The 15,443-nt window shown below is 38.3% G+C and overlaps 1 protein-coding gene across 1 annotated transcript in view; it reads right to left on the minus strand.

Moving 5' to 3' along the window:
• mgat4c (mgat4 family member C) overlaps positions 1-15,443 on the minus strand; it is a 106,372-nt gene that overhangs the window by 69,447 nt on the left and 21,482 nt on the right. Inside the window, exon 2 of the mRNA XM_085411134.1 lies at positions 5,268-5,338. The gene's annotated coding sequence lies outside the window, so the exon portion shown is untranslated. The remainder of the gene's footprint in view (positions 1-5,267; positions 5,339-15,443) is intronic.

The following is a 15,443-nucleotide window of genomic DNA, read 5'->3' on the forward strand; positions in this document are numbered from 1 at the left end:
CTATTGCTAAACTACCCTTCTTTTGGAAGCTCTGGTTTCAGAGAGGTATAACAGTGTTGGGGGATCTTTATAAAAATAGTATATTTAAATCACATGGAAAACTTGCAGAAGAATTTGATTTACCTAGACAGGAATTTTGGAAATACCTGCAACTAAGAAATTTGATGGCCAATACATGTGGTTCATTCGCAAAGTTCCCTTTAAGCTGAGACTTTCTGGAGGAAATAAAAAAAACCTTTGGGCGTGGACAAGAGGCATCAGCTTATTACAAAATGCTTTTATTAGCTTCTGATCCTAACACACTGTCCCTCAAAAGAACGTAGGAAATGGACTTAAATCTCAACTTTACAGTGGAGGAATGGAATGGCATCCTCAGGAATCTGAAAAAAATGTCACGCGAATTGCGTTCAAGATTGGTTCAATTTAAGATTTTAAATAGAGTATACTGGACACCCTCACGGTTACATAAGGTGGGTCTAGCGACTGATGATGCATGCTGGAAATGCCAGCAAGGAAGTGGCACACTTTAACATTTGCTCTGGGGGTGCTCCAAAGTCCAAGATTATTGGATTCATATTCACACTGTAGTAGAGAAGGTTGTAGGTCAAGGGGTCCCATTTATGAACAGTCTTTATGTATTAGGAGACCCTTCAGCTTTGAGTCACTTATCCACTTCTCTTGCTCATTGGGTACAAACGGCGATTATGCTGGGGAGGAAGCTGTTGGTGGAAGAGTGGAAGGCCTCATCGACTCCTACCTTCTCTCAGTGGTATACCTCTTTGGGACAAGTGGCAGCTTATGAAAGATTATCATATAGACTGCTAAATAGACTGGACGACTATAATGATAAGTGGGCTAACTACTTTCTACATACAGGTCAGTGACGTATCCAGCTAAAGTAGTTAAGGTCGGACTAAATAGGATAGCTGTAATCTGGTCTATGTGAAATGTTGGCATCTTTTTTTTTTTTTTGGGGGGGGGGGGGATGGAAATATGCATTGATTCTCAATTTGTTCTGTTGCTGTTACTGGGAATGTCCATTCTGCTATCTTTTGGGTGGTTTTTATTTTTTTTTGGGGGGGGGGGGGGTTGTATATTAAAATCTAATCTGAGTCATAAAAAAAAGGAAACTATGCTAATATATGAGGACTCTAAATATCACGTTATAGTTTGCATTGAAATATCATGTGACATTTAACCTCGGATCTCATGTTTACATTTCACATCTGCCTGTAATGATGAGAGTATTGTTAAGCGAAAGTGGATGGATAGAAGACTAAAGCACCTGCTAAAAAAGCACAGCATCTCTTAGCAAAACATGATAGTGTCAAAAAGGTAATACTGCTGTTTGTGTACATGAATACTATTGTACTAAATATTATTTGACAGTCAGAAAAACTTTGAAGCTAAATATAATTAAATTGGAAGTATATTTACTTGACACCCAACAGGTTCCCAGGAAACCTAAAAGTCAGAGTTAAGTCAAAAGGCGAATGGTCGACTGCTATTTTTATTTGGTGAAAAGTATATATTGACAAGATGTCCTGATAGCAGACCTCACCAGCCTTTCATGTTAAACCATGGAAGCCTCGAAGCAAAGAGAGCAGCAGCAACAAAGCAGGCATCAGTGACAACAGATGTGACAATGATTACAACAGATACAGATGCAGTGGGTTGCAAAGTGAGTTGCAGATGCACAGCAGCTGTAAGCAGACTAAAACAGCTTAAATAGCACACCTATTGGCTCAGGTTCCTACCTGCTAAACAATGGACGTTGGATAAATGTGTCTATATTGTGTCCGTTGGTCCATGACCAATTCTGGACATCTAGACGACATCCGAACTTCGCAATTTGGACATGCAACCATGACACAGCCTCGACATCAAGATGTTCAACATTTGAACTTTGGACTGGGTAATTTTTTTGGGCATCATGTGGACGTCTATGACAGGTGCAGGAAATTTACATGATTAATAAATGTAATATTTTTTATTTACAAATATCAACATTGTTGTTTTCAACATGATGCATATGAATACTGATTTTGTATAAACAAACAAGAACTATTATGTGTTAGGCTATTGATTTATTCAGTATATGTGGGTTTTTGTTTTTTATCTGTTATTTCACATCTTCCTGTTGTTCTTTAACTGGTTTATTTATTTTTATCAATCAACTTATAATTTGTAATAATAATGGTAAAATAATCACAATGAAAGTTTTCAGAAAATTTTTTGCAATTCCTTTTAAAAGGAGTGCAATATGTTTAATACATTTAAAAGAGCATTTGCATTATACATGGCTCATTTTATTGTGAAGAGCTTTGTAAGAGGAAGTGTGTGTGTTTGTGAACGGTAGCAGGACTGAGAGAAGTTGCCAGGCACATTATGAGAAGTTTGTGCAAGTGTGTATGTATGAACTTGACTATCTGCTCGACAGTCTTTGTCGATGCTCAGGTGTTTCAATAAATCACAGCAGGTAGTTTCCATTTTATTAGCAAAATATAAAAAAATGAAAGATGACATGAGATTTTTGCACATAATTCCTTTAAAAAAGAGCTTATGATCCTGTGGTTTGTTGTTGTTAAACCTTCTCACATGAATTTTTATAGAAATCTAAACTGGAAAAATTGTTATTTATATTGAAACCTTTTTGGTTGAGTTACTTCCTTATTTCTGGGATAGATGCCTATATTTAGATAAGATGCTGTTAAGATACTATCACTATACAAGAGAATAAAAAGGTAGAAAATGTTGAATTCTTTACAGAGACGCACCAAATCAATAATTCCATAATTCAGGGGCAAGGTGCAATGCAGCTTTAGAAAGAGGTCAGACTTTTTTCACTAGACCAATCCTGTCTTGTTAATATGAATTCTATTTCTATTTTATCGTGATATTCTGTAATTAAACCTGTAATCCGACTGGGTGTGTTTGGCTGAGTTTTTTGACTGATGATGTAAGACAGGGAAATGTTGGAAGTCAGGTACAACCGATGTTGAATATATCATCCGTTTTGAATTTAAACTGAAAATGTTCCCAAGTTGCTATTATCGCAGCACAAGAGGGATGGCAAAAAGCATCTCAATGAACAATTTTACCATGAAAACCTTCAGAGAATAGTAATAAAAATTCATATTTGAGATTTACAGCTAAAATATTCACTAATATGCAGTATTTTTCTTTGTTTAACATCACATTCACTCAGCGATGAAATGTGAAAGCAGCATGCTGTGGGCTTGTTTTCATCATGTACTGAGCCTCTATAATACAGTGTTGAATGAAAGACCAGCGGAGCTCTGAGGTAAAGTGCCAGCGCCAGAGAGGAAATGAAAATGAGGGTGGTGACTATGGAAGTGTCAAGTGCTCCTCGTCAAACTCCCTGCACATACTATGAATATTTCACTGCTGAAACACAGCAGCCTTTCACCCCATGCTGCACCCCTGGAGAGAGACAAAGACAAACAAAAGAAGACAAATAGACTCTGTAGCTACATACGGTATATAGATAACTATAGATGGGGAGTAAGATAAATGCATATCTATTTCCCCCAACTACTTCACTACGTGGATACCTGTCTCAGGCTTCATCTTTCAGCTCTAGAACTTGAGGCAGGGCTGACAGGAAGATAGCTGACAGCGCTGCCTTCCAGCACCAACAGGGGCTGTCTCAGAGCTCACCAACATCACAAAAGCAAGTAACGCCCTGAACAGTATTGCAGACTCCTCTCAAACACAGAATACATTCACTCATACAGATTATGTGCATGCAGATTACGTCCTATACATCCACACATCGAGACAAGTAATGCAAAGACTGTACAAGAAAAAGGGAACATGACTACATTCAAGGTACTAAAGAAATTTTGAGACAATGTTGATGATGTTGAAGTGACACGGTTATCAGTGCAAATAATAACTCATCACTACAAGAACTGTAAATCACAGTACACAATGCTGGCAATGTTTTCTTTTTGCATACACCGTCCTGCTGGTTTTGTTAGATAAAACCTCTTGAAACTATAGGGATGTATCATCAGGCCACAACTGAAATCTACAGTTGTGCTTCTTTTTTTTTTTAATTTTTTTGTGTGTTTGTCCCACTTAGATCTTTCAGCTCATCAAACACATTTAAATATCAGACAAAGATAACGCAAATAAAAACAAAAATGCTGTTTCTAAATGAAGTTGTTTACGATTAAGTGGGAAACAAAAATCCAATCTTACATGGCCCTGTGTGAAAAAGTGATTTAAATATTTAAATTTGCTTTATGAGCTGAAACATTAAGTGTGACAAACATACAAAATACAGGAAATCAGGAAGTGGGCAAACAGTTTACACACTATCTATACTAACTACCTGTACTACTTCAGTTTGATATATTTGTTCTAATCAATGAACCCTAATCCTTGTGAGGACCATAAATATATTGATCAGATTTACAGATGTGCCAACCAGCAGCCTGAAACTGCCATATGTTTACCTACACCACAAACTGTCAGCTACTTTAGACAGTTTTTTTCTTTTTGTACATATTTGTACAGTACATGCTCATCAAACAACTTACCAATGTTTCTGATAGAATCCATCACAAAAAGTACTACATTTAAGTGGGAACTGATATTGAGACAATATTACTAAGACAAACATGAATGATGTACATTAGTCTATGCCATAACCTGAAAATCCCAACCCAAATATAATCATGCTCCAGTAATTGAAAAACTCCTTCTTAACCGAAAGCAGTAAATGCAAAACAGATACTGAAACTGTTCAACTCAAGCAGTAAGTAACACATAACAAAACCTAATCCTATACTTCTTTGGGGACAATGTCCCAGTATTGAGGCAAAATATGCTTCCTTCTGCTGTGAATGCGATCTTCAAAAGTTGCCACAGTGCTACAATTAATTTCTAGCCACTGCCAGAGCACTTGAAATCCAATTTTCTCCTTGGGAAGCTTTGTTAATTCTTTGTTTAATATATATAATCAACTTCCTTTTATTTTTCCAAAGTTGTAAATGGCTTCTTCACTTCCAACACTTCATGAGCTATAAAAATGCACAGAAATGAACTTGTTTGTCCAGTGCATGTGTTGTACTAAATATTTGCTTTCATGCTGGCAGTTTCATGTCAAGTGCCATGCTATGATTTAATGATTGCTATGTAATCCTGATCGATACTGCCTCAACAAATGAGCTGAGGTTCAGAAGGACAGTAAAGGGTGAAGGAACATTCCAATCATAAATCAGACCAGAAGCACTTACTTTCACTGTGTATCCTATGGGCCATTATTGGTGGGTGTGCTCACACATCATAGTGGCAGGGGTCTTCCAGGCTAAAAAGGAATAAAAAAAAAACAAAGGACTATTAAATCACAGTGTGAGACCAAGCTCCAAGCAACATACACACTTTAACACCGTGGTATAAGGACTGTGAAGCTAGGTTAGGACCCACAAAGAAGGATGGCGAGAGGAGAAGGAGAGAAAGGGAATGCGACATTGATTTTCACCCTCTGAAGTGCCACTTCATCATTCTGTGAGACACACTGTATCGATCCCCTGCCTTTAGTTTGTTTGTAATTTTGGAGGCTCAAAACTGTTCACAAAGATAGATCCTCTTATATGCCACTTGCCTCCAAGATGAAGAATGGAGGGATCAAAGGATGTGTGGGGATGACCTCATTTTACAAAGTGCTTCTCACTCACTTGGTTTTTGTGGCCCAAGAATTAAGGTGGTTACTGTTTCTACAGTACTCTTCCTTCCTTTTTCCCTCTAAAACATAATTTATATAGACATTACATATATATTTTTGCAATATTAGGAGTATTTTTATTTACACATTACATTGTATCAGTTTAAATCGCTGGGATACAAACATGTCATATTTTGGCGAAAATCAGTTTCAAATCCAAATTTGTGTGATTTCTGTTGATCTGATGTTTTTCTTTAAAGGGTTAGGGCTGGGATTACTGTCAGGGAGAATGAAATGAGCGCAGTACCTTCAGAATTATACAAAATGCTACTGTCTTTAAGAGGGACCTCTCTGACAGATCAGTTTTTGTAACTGCCTGAAAGCTTTAAAGGTGCTATGTGTATTTTATTTTGTAGCTTCAATCACTGCTAACTAATAAGCTACTTGTTAGCATGTCCCTGGGACCATCAGTTGAGCCTAATCTCTCTGCAAGGTAAGATAATGTGAGATTTTTAATGTAAAATGCACAAGTAATTTAATAGGCTCCTTTTCCACTGTTCTGAGTGAAAATTATATAACCTTTGAACACTTGCATTTGTCACTTAACAGCTTTTGTCCTGAGGCATGTTTGTAAAAAGTAAATTACAATTACAAATTACAATTAATGGTGTTTTATTCTTCTGTGGCATTAATATCTACAGTCAGGGTATAAAGGATGCAACTGTGAACCAATCAGACCTCAGAAATGTTTAATTCCATGGCAATATACTAAAACACAGTTTTATATATTTTAAAATGTAACAATCTCTACCCTTGTGATGTCTTGTAAGTCAGAAATTTGTGAGCTGTCCCTGTTAGGTTGTTATTATTTCTCCACCTGTTAGTACAAGTTGTTAGCAAGGTCTCCGTAGTCCGTTCCTGTTAGAAAGTTTGGATCTTTAACGGGTGCATTGCCATTATTTAGGGTCTTTTGACTTTACATATGTAAGGTGTCTAAAATTTACTTATGCTCTGGTTTGGAGATATAAAATTTAAACTGAACTGAACCAAATGATAAATAGAGGCTTGACTGTTTTTAGCTAAGGTATGTAGGATGGATTAAGCAAGCTTCAGTGCAAAAAATCATATTCTCATCGAGTGAGCAGAGAAGGATTTTACTCCCAACATTGTGCTGGCACAAAGCATATTTACTGCACCTTTCTACTGTGACCTCCATAGCTTCCAGAAAAACTCCTGAGAGACAACCACCCACATACAGTCCTACCTTAGCAACTCATCTGCACTTTATAATACCCCCAACCCACTGCCCTTTATTCAGAGCAACAGAACGATAGCACCTCAGAATACCTTCAGAAATACCAAGGGAATACTTGAAGGTTATCATTTTCAGGAAAATATCCTTTAGCGAGGGTTTCATGAGCAAAACAAATTAAAACACATACACCTACACATGCAAAAAAGACATGTTCCATGTCTTACATTGCTATTATTACTGTGATATTGTTACACACTGGTGTAACAAATACACAGATACACAAAACATACTTCTAGCAGTCAGCATGCTAGAACTTTTGTTTTATGGTAAGTGGATGTTGTCTAAATGTAGGCACAGGAATGCGCTTATTAGCAATATGCATTCAGCAGCCACTTTGTACACCTGCTCAACTGCTTGTTAATGCAATTGCCTAGTCTTGAAGGAGTTCCCAGAGATGCACTTGTTGGCCCTTTTGCCTTCACCCTGCAGCCCATCCAATCCCAAACCATCTCGATTGGGTTTAGGTCAGGTGACTGTGGAGGCCAGGCCATCTGGTGCTGCACTCCATCACTCTCCTTCTTGGTCAAACAGCCTTTACACAGCCTGGAGGTGTGTTTGGAGTCATTATTCTCTTGACAAATAAATGATGGTCCAACTAAACGCAAACTGGATGCGATGGCATGTTGCTGCAGAAGCTGTGGTAGCCATGCCGGCTCAGTGTGCCTTCAATTTTGAATAAATCCCCAACAGTGTCACCAGCAAAGCATCCCCACACCAACCCACCTCCTGCTCCCTGCTTCACGGTGGGAACCATGAATGTTGAGACCATCCGTTCACCTTTTCTGCGTCACACAAAGACACAGCAGGTGGAACCAAAGATCTTAATTAGACTAATCAGACCAAAGAACAGATTTCCACTGGTCCAATGTTCATCCCTTGTGTTTCTTGGCCCAAACAAATCTCTTCTGATTATGCACTTTTGCACAACACAACCGATGGTTCCAACCCCTTTAAGAAGGCAAGAAATTCCACAAACACCCTAACAAGGCACACCTGTGAAATTAAAACCATTTCAGGCGACTACATCATGAAGCTAATTGAGAGAAAGCCAAGGGTTTGCAGTGCTGTCAAAAAAGCAAAGGGTGACTACGTTCAGGAATCTAAAATATAAGACATATTTAGTTATTATTAGAGTTATTTATTAATTTTTTCTTTGCTACATTATTCCATATATCTTACTTGATATATTTCACATCTTCAGTTTGTATCTACAATGTAGAAAGAAATACAAATAAAAAAGAGGAGATAGATAGTTATGAACACAACAGAACAGCCTTATGTGAAGAAAAATATCACAACCAGTTCTTTTAAAAAAAAGCTTTTAAAAGATCTCACCGGACCAGAATCAGTATTGTTAAACCTACATCATAACAACGAACTACATAACTAGAATTATATATTTGCAACCTTTTTAAAAGTTAAATCTGCCTGCTTTCATCCTTATGTGCACACATTCAGTTATAGATGGGTGTGTGCATGGTGATTGGTTGCAAAAATTAGCTGCAGATTCTTGAGATTAAGTAGCACATGCTTTAGAGGTACTGTTTAAACAGAAGAAAACCAGTCCATCTGGTGAGTTCTTTTGTGCAGCATTCTCTTTTCTGTATTTCTAGAGGCAGCATTTTCCTTGCGACTGAATCAACATACTGTCTCAAATTATAAACTGTGATGTCGGATCTTATGGGGGCTATCTTGCATTTTTGGAGCAAGAGCCCACTCACTTACCTGCTGGATGTGACTGCGACACACCCAGCTTTTTAATGATTGACTGCTGATAGTTTTATGCAATTGACAGCTTCTTAAATCATGACAAATATAACATTGACACTAGATTTAAAAACACAAAAATCTTAACATACTATAGTTTATACAGCATTAAAATCATTCCGTAGCTCTTACAGTTAATGTGTTAAGCTACATGTCTGTGAAGGTTCTCAGTCATCCAGGTCATCGTAGTCAAAGGAGCTTGCAAAGAAAAGCGTCTGGACTTCTTTAAGTTGCTTGAAGACGTTTCACCTCTCATCCGAGAAGCTTCTTCAGTTCTAAGGTCAAATGGTGGAGAGTCCCAGATATAAACCTAGTGGGAGTAACCCCCCACAGAGGGACAAAAGGACCCCCTGATGATCCTCTAATCGCCTGAGCCAAGGTGTGAAACTGGGTGTGGGTCCCAATCAGCCAGAGTTTCGGGTGTGTGCAAAAAAAAGCGTCTGGACTGACCTCAGGAATTCGCATGATAAGGTGGGGCCAGGTTTTCACAATGAACACACCCTGATCTGAAAGTGAAAAAAAAAATTGAAGCTGAGAGAAAAATCCGAACCTGAAGAATTTTTTTTGTACATTAATTTAAAAGATCTGAATCTGAAAAAATGTAATCTGAGACTGAATAGATTTTTAAAAAAAATAATAATAATGAAAAAAAGATTACTGAAAAATTTTAAATAAAGTCTACTCAGAGAAATAGATAAAAGAACCATTGGGTTTTCAGTTAATACAAATATTCAAAACGTTTGATTTTATTTTAAATCCAACTCTTTCTTTTAAAAAGTTCACTCGAAAAATGTGACTTTTGCTTTCAGTTTACATATTTTTGATTTCAAATTTTTCTTTTAACTACACAAACATTATGGCCCTGATTTAACTCCATAAAACTCCAAAACATGTACAAACTCCAAAGCACATGCAAACTCCAAAACACATGCAAATTCCAAAACACATGCAAACTCCAAAACACGTACAAACTCCAAAACACTTGCAAAATCCAAAACACTTGCAAACTAAAAAACACATGCAAACTCCAAAACATGTACAAACTCCAAAACACTTGCAAACTCCAAAACACTTGCAAACTCAAAAACACATGCAAATTCCAAAACACAACGGAAGTGCTCCAGGACGCTAGAGGCAGTGTTGAGCTTTTGTTACCTAGTAACTACACAAGCCAGGAAGTACCAATGACCGGATTTGGGGTTTGCAGCCTTAAAGGCCGCATTTTAAGGCCGATTACGTCACAGCGACAAGAGAAGGCTTTCCCAATTCAAAGGCTGCTCGAAATGCGGCCCTCAAATGCGTCCTTAATTTCCCTGAATTTTAAGGATGGGTCAGTGTAGCCTTCATGGCCCAACATATCCCAGACTTCATAGTGCGGTGGTGGTGTGGATAATTTTGCCGAAAAAAAAACGGTGGAAGCGGAGCGGAGGAAGAGTAAACTTTCAGAAGTAAGTACTGAATATTATGTCACTTATTTATGCGCAAATATTTTTTTAATGAAGAACATTAAACCATTCTTGTTGGCCACATGTCGGGAAAGTTATGTGACATTAGCGATGTCTGTACTTTCAGAATTAACTTGGTTTTAAAGCCTTTACTTCAAAAAATATATATATAGTCGACCTTAATCTTACAGAGATTGTGATGATTTTGTGGATAATTAAAGTCAGTCATATATCCACAAACACAACAAGCTGAAAGTCAGTGATGCTGCTCGGTTTGCAGTCCTGAATATCACGGCACAAGCAGGATCCACTGCACTGTTAATGTTAGCTATGTTATATTGCTGCCTCTGTTCGGTGGTGTCGAGCCAAACAGACTTTAACGTGTGTTTGAACGAGCTGACGGTTCACTCGTTAAGCTGAAAGAAAGATGCTTTAATCACAGGGGTCACACATGTGTCCACTGTACCATCTGGGAACTCTTCTTGTTTCTTAATAACACAAACACTAAATCCTCCTTCTTTTGTGCTGTTTTGTAGCAGTGTGTACACCTGAGACTGTCACCTGTCTGTCTGTCCTGCACTCGCTCTCTTTTTCTTTCTCTCTGATTGTGTAATAAAAGTATGAACATGTGCTTATAAGTTACACTTGTGTTTGAATCCTGCAGCTTATCACACATTTGATTTCCATGTGTGACACCTGCAAGTGTCCAGAGTGAGGACAGACTGAGGGACACACTGCTGCACATCATCTGTGAGGCTTTGCACCCCTGATGATCCACCAGGACAAACTCAACAGTGTGTGAGGAAGAGGAGGAGGAAGAGCCAGCAGCAGCTGACAGATGGAGAGAATAGACAGACTGTTCCCTGTTTGTGAAGGACTGCTAGAAAAGTTTAAAATAACTAATTGTCTGTCCTGAATCAGTCTTATTAGGTAATGTTCAAATAATTTGATCATCCCAGTGTTTTCAGTGTGGGAGAAAGTACTCAGGGCCTTCAAGTTACACACTATGAAAGGCAGCAACAAGTGTAATGTTTAGAAACCTAAAGTATGTATCAGCAGCAGAATGGAGCTAAAAATAAATGTTTGTTTCAGTTCTATGAAGCTTTGAGTATTTTGGATTAGTAGTACTGCTGTGTTTGTTGCATCATATTGCTGTAATTGTTTATATGCTTTATATATTCTGAGGTAAGTTGATCTATAGTGTTACATCATATTCTATAAGGATGTTATGTGTTTGTATACTTTCTGCCCAGTTTGACCCATTTAGCAGAAGCCAGCCTGTTTAAGGCTCTGATATCTATTCTGTATGACTTAAAGCAGTTATGACATGGTCTGATTTTCTCACCCAATAAAGGAATATTTCATATATCAGTCTACTCTTCATTTTATCAGAAACAGTTATCACAGCTTGTACATTTTCTTTTAATAAATATATGTAAGCAATGAGCCAAATTTAGTAATGCCAGCATGAAGGAACAACATTTGTCTCTTATATATGATACACCTATATATGCACTGTCAAAGATACTTGTCTTTGAGTGAAGATTTAAGGTGATAAGACATATAAATAACTGCAACTTGAATCTGTACTGAAGCTCAGTATTTGACACAGAGTTCATGTTCACTGCTGTAATAGCTAATAATGATTAATATAATAACTATAATATTGGCCATATTATATTTACATTACCAAAGTGATATGACTTTAGTCTCATGAACAACATTAGCTAATTGTTATTTACTAACTAATCTTGAAATAACTGTTCAGTACAGAAATGAAGCCCAAAAATCATGTTTTACTGTCCTGTGGTCTCAGCCTCAGATACTTATCAAATCACACAAAGCTCTTGTAGAAACAAACAAACAAATGAACAAAATATGTTCTCCCTCATTTCTGTCAAACCAAGTTGTATGACATGTTTCCAGCGGTTAGTATCATGGTTGCTAGGCAACCTGGGAAGCGCGACGGAGACTAGACCGTTCCATACAGACAAACTTGCCGTTTATTTTGCAATTCGAGCTCAACACTGCCCCTAGCGTCCTGGAGCACTTCCGTTGTGTTTTGGAATTTGCATGTGTTTTTGAGTTTGCAAGTGTTTTTGAGTTTGCAAGTGTTTTGGATTTTGCAAGTGTTTTGGATTTTGTACGTGTTTTGGAGTTTGCATGTGTTTTTGAGTTTGCAAGTGTTTTGGATTTTGCAAGTGTTTTGGAGTTTGTACGTGTTTTGGAGTTTGCATGTGTTTTTTAGTTTGCAAGTGTTTTGACTTTGCATGTGTTTTGGAATTTGCATGTGTTTTGGAGTTTGCATGTGCTTTGGAGTTTGCAAGTGTTTTGGAGTTTGTACGTGCTTTGTCTCTAGGGGCCACCGTAGGAATAAATGCCCTTTTACATGCCAACCCAGCGTTTTCCTTCATCACCACGAAGGAAAACAGTCTGTGGTCGTCAGAGTTTGGTGATTTTTGTGTCACAGGTCTACGTGTTTAATACAGGGACTTCCACAGCCTTTTCAACAGCGCTGCGGACCGCGGGGTGGGGGCGGGCAGTGTTTTGGAAATGACAGTCTTCATTACAAAGCTTTCTTCGTTATGAATTAGCATACATGTTTTTATTGAACATTTGAGGAACCAGCAAAAAAAACAGAAACTCTTGTAGAGGACATAAAGTCAGAGATAGAAAAGACAAGGAGCAGGTGCATCTAGTACAGGTAGAGCTGCTGCAAAAACCCACAGAGCTCAGCAGCCAGCGCAACAAATTCTGGATCCTTTGCTTTTAGTTAGCAGTTAGCATTAGCAGCACATCCTGCGTCCAATGTGAAAGGACTTTTATGCTGTGCACTGTGACTCACAGCAATGGTCCTGGGTCAGCCCTGACTTTGTGTTAAACTAATCCTAAAGTAATAATGGTATTTCTAACCACTGATATACCACAACTTTTTCCTTTCAACAGCTACTGAAAGTTAGGGGACCTAGCTGCTATCGGATATTTATATCCGATTGTTCAGTCTGACGTCACTAGCCGTGTCTGGGTCTAAACTCCGCTGCAGGTCCATATATCAAACGATCACTATGGCATTACTGAGAGTTGAAAAACTATCTAAAGTCTTTCATCTTTAATAAAATGATCAGCGTTCTGCTCTACCAGGTGTAACAATTGAGTTTAACATCCAGGCATCCATGAAAACGGAATTTATGACATTTAACGGAGTTAGAAGTTAGCAGGAAGTTAGCTCGCTAGCTTCTATCTAAATACAACATAGCATGTCCTGACTGCGGGGTTTTGGAAACAAATTAAAACGTACAGCTCTGCTATCACTTCCAGCATAAATTAAGACAGAAAACTAAACAGCAGTGACGTTTGTAGGGTTACTGAAGTTGGGCTAGCTGGTATATAATGATGTGCTACGTGACCGCTAGCGACACAGCTATGTTAGCATAATATAAACAAGCTAACTTTTTTTCCACTCGATAAAAGTTAACGTGAGTGTTCTCGGTGGTCAGGAACAAATGTAATCGCATGGCAGGATGCTGTAAAAGGACCAAACTTCAGCCAGGAGAACAACTGAGATAATCCATCCACAATACGAGGTTAGTCATTCATATACTGCTGCATGGGCTGGGCTGTAGCTACATCCTAAGGTTTTAAAAACTGAGCTTAAATAAATGATTAGTGGTAATAAAAGCCGAGGGAGGTCAACAGTGATCACTGACTGTTTTAGGAGCTTTTTGAGATCAAATAGAAGAAAATACATAGCATTAAACATGTTAACAACACAAAAGCCATATTAAACGCAGACTACTTTAGACCCGGAAGTAGGATTCGTCGCGTCATCACTGAACAACCAGATAGAGATCCTCCAGCTTTCAACTGTATCACCCTTCAAGGAAAAAAAGGGCCCCTCTGACAGCCAAACCCATCTGTTCTCTGATTGGATTGTTACATTTGTGATTGACATGACATTGACCAATCAGATGAAAGGAAGAAAAATAGGGTCAAAATCCATACTTGTAACTTGCAGGGGTTTTTTTTCTAAGTCCACACACAAATCTTTTTTACACATACAAATCTTTTTTACGCACACACAAATCTTTTTTACGCACACACAAATCTTTTTTACGCACACACAAATCTTTTTTACGCACACACAAATCTTTTTTACACATACAAATCTTTTTTACGCATACACAAATTCTTTTTACACATACAAATCTTTTTTACAAGTACAAAATATTTATGACCACATTTTGAGCCCATAGGAAAAGTTCAGTAAAACAACTGGACTCACCGACTCTCTGCCAAGTTTCCGTTAAAAGCATTAGATCCAGTTCCCGATCGGTAAAGAAGTCCTTAAGAATAAAAGTTTTATTTGCTAGCGATCGTGCATTAACAAGACTTAATCTCAGTGGTACAGGTGGCTCAGCGGCCGATGTGGGTGCCCGACCTATCGGCCGTAGATTCTGAGGGTTTACTCCACCTGAGCGAAGACGGGGGGGACGCTGGCGCGGGGTTATTGTCGTAAGCCCGTCAACAGGTGTCAGGCAGGTGTAAGCCGTGTCCAGAGAGTGCCAGTAGTTGACGCGGTCAAATCCAGTCGGGATAGGGTGAGGTATTTTTCGAAATCGTGTCCAGGTAGCCTTCATTCTCACCAATAAGCCACTGCGTTTCCCACGGCGTCTACGGCGCCCTCTCAGTTGAGGTAGCGCCGGAACGCAACGGATACAAGCTGGAACTCCTGACAGGAGTGGTGGGGAGACGGTTCCCTGATATCCACGATTGCAATAAAGAGTTTTTAACTGAGAGGATCTTATAGCCAGCAGCATTTGACGATCATATACAAACAGAGAGTTAGCATGTTTTAAAACAAAGTAAAAATAAAACACTAGTACAAACAGAATCAGACAGCAAGCCGTACACACTGGCGCCATCTACACTAGTGTGTAGACTAGTCAGCAAGTCTACACACTTGTGTTTCTCTCATCACTGGTACCTTGATGAGGCCCAGAGTTATTGTAAATATTAGAATTATCTGGAAATGAAATGTTGATTTCTGAGATTTTAATATTAGACTGAGGATGATGTAAACAGTTTTACATCCATTACTCACAGAGCACTCTATATCCTGGTAACATATAAAAACAGAAAATAGAAAACTTTAAATAAAATGTTACATTTAAAAGCACATCCGTCAAAGGTTTCAAAGAAGTGTAATTTGTTCTTTCCATTT

The sequence above is a fragment of the Rhamphochromis longiceps genome, linkage group LG7 (genome assembly GCF_057381845.1).
Source record: "Rhamphochromis longiceps isolate RC_006_pf linkage group LG7, R_longiceps_female_GT1.1, whole genome shotgun sequence".
NCBI lineage: Eukaryota > Metazoa > Chordata > Actinopteri > Cichliformes > Cichlidae > Rhamphochromis > Rhamphochromis longiceps.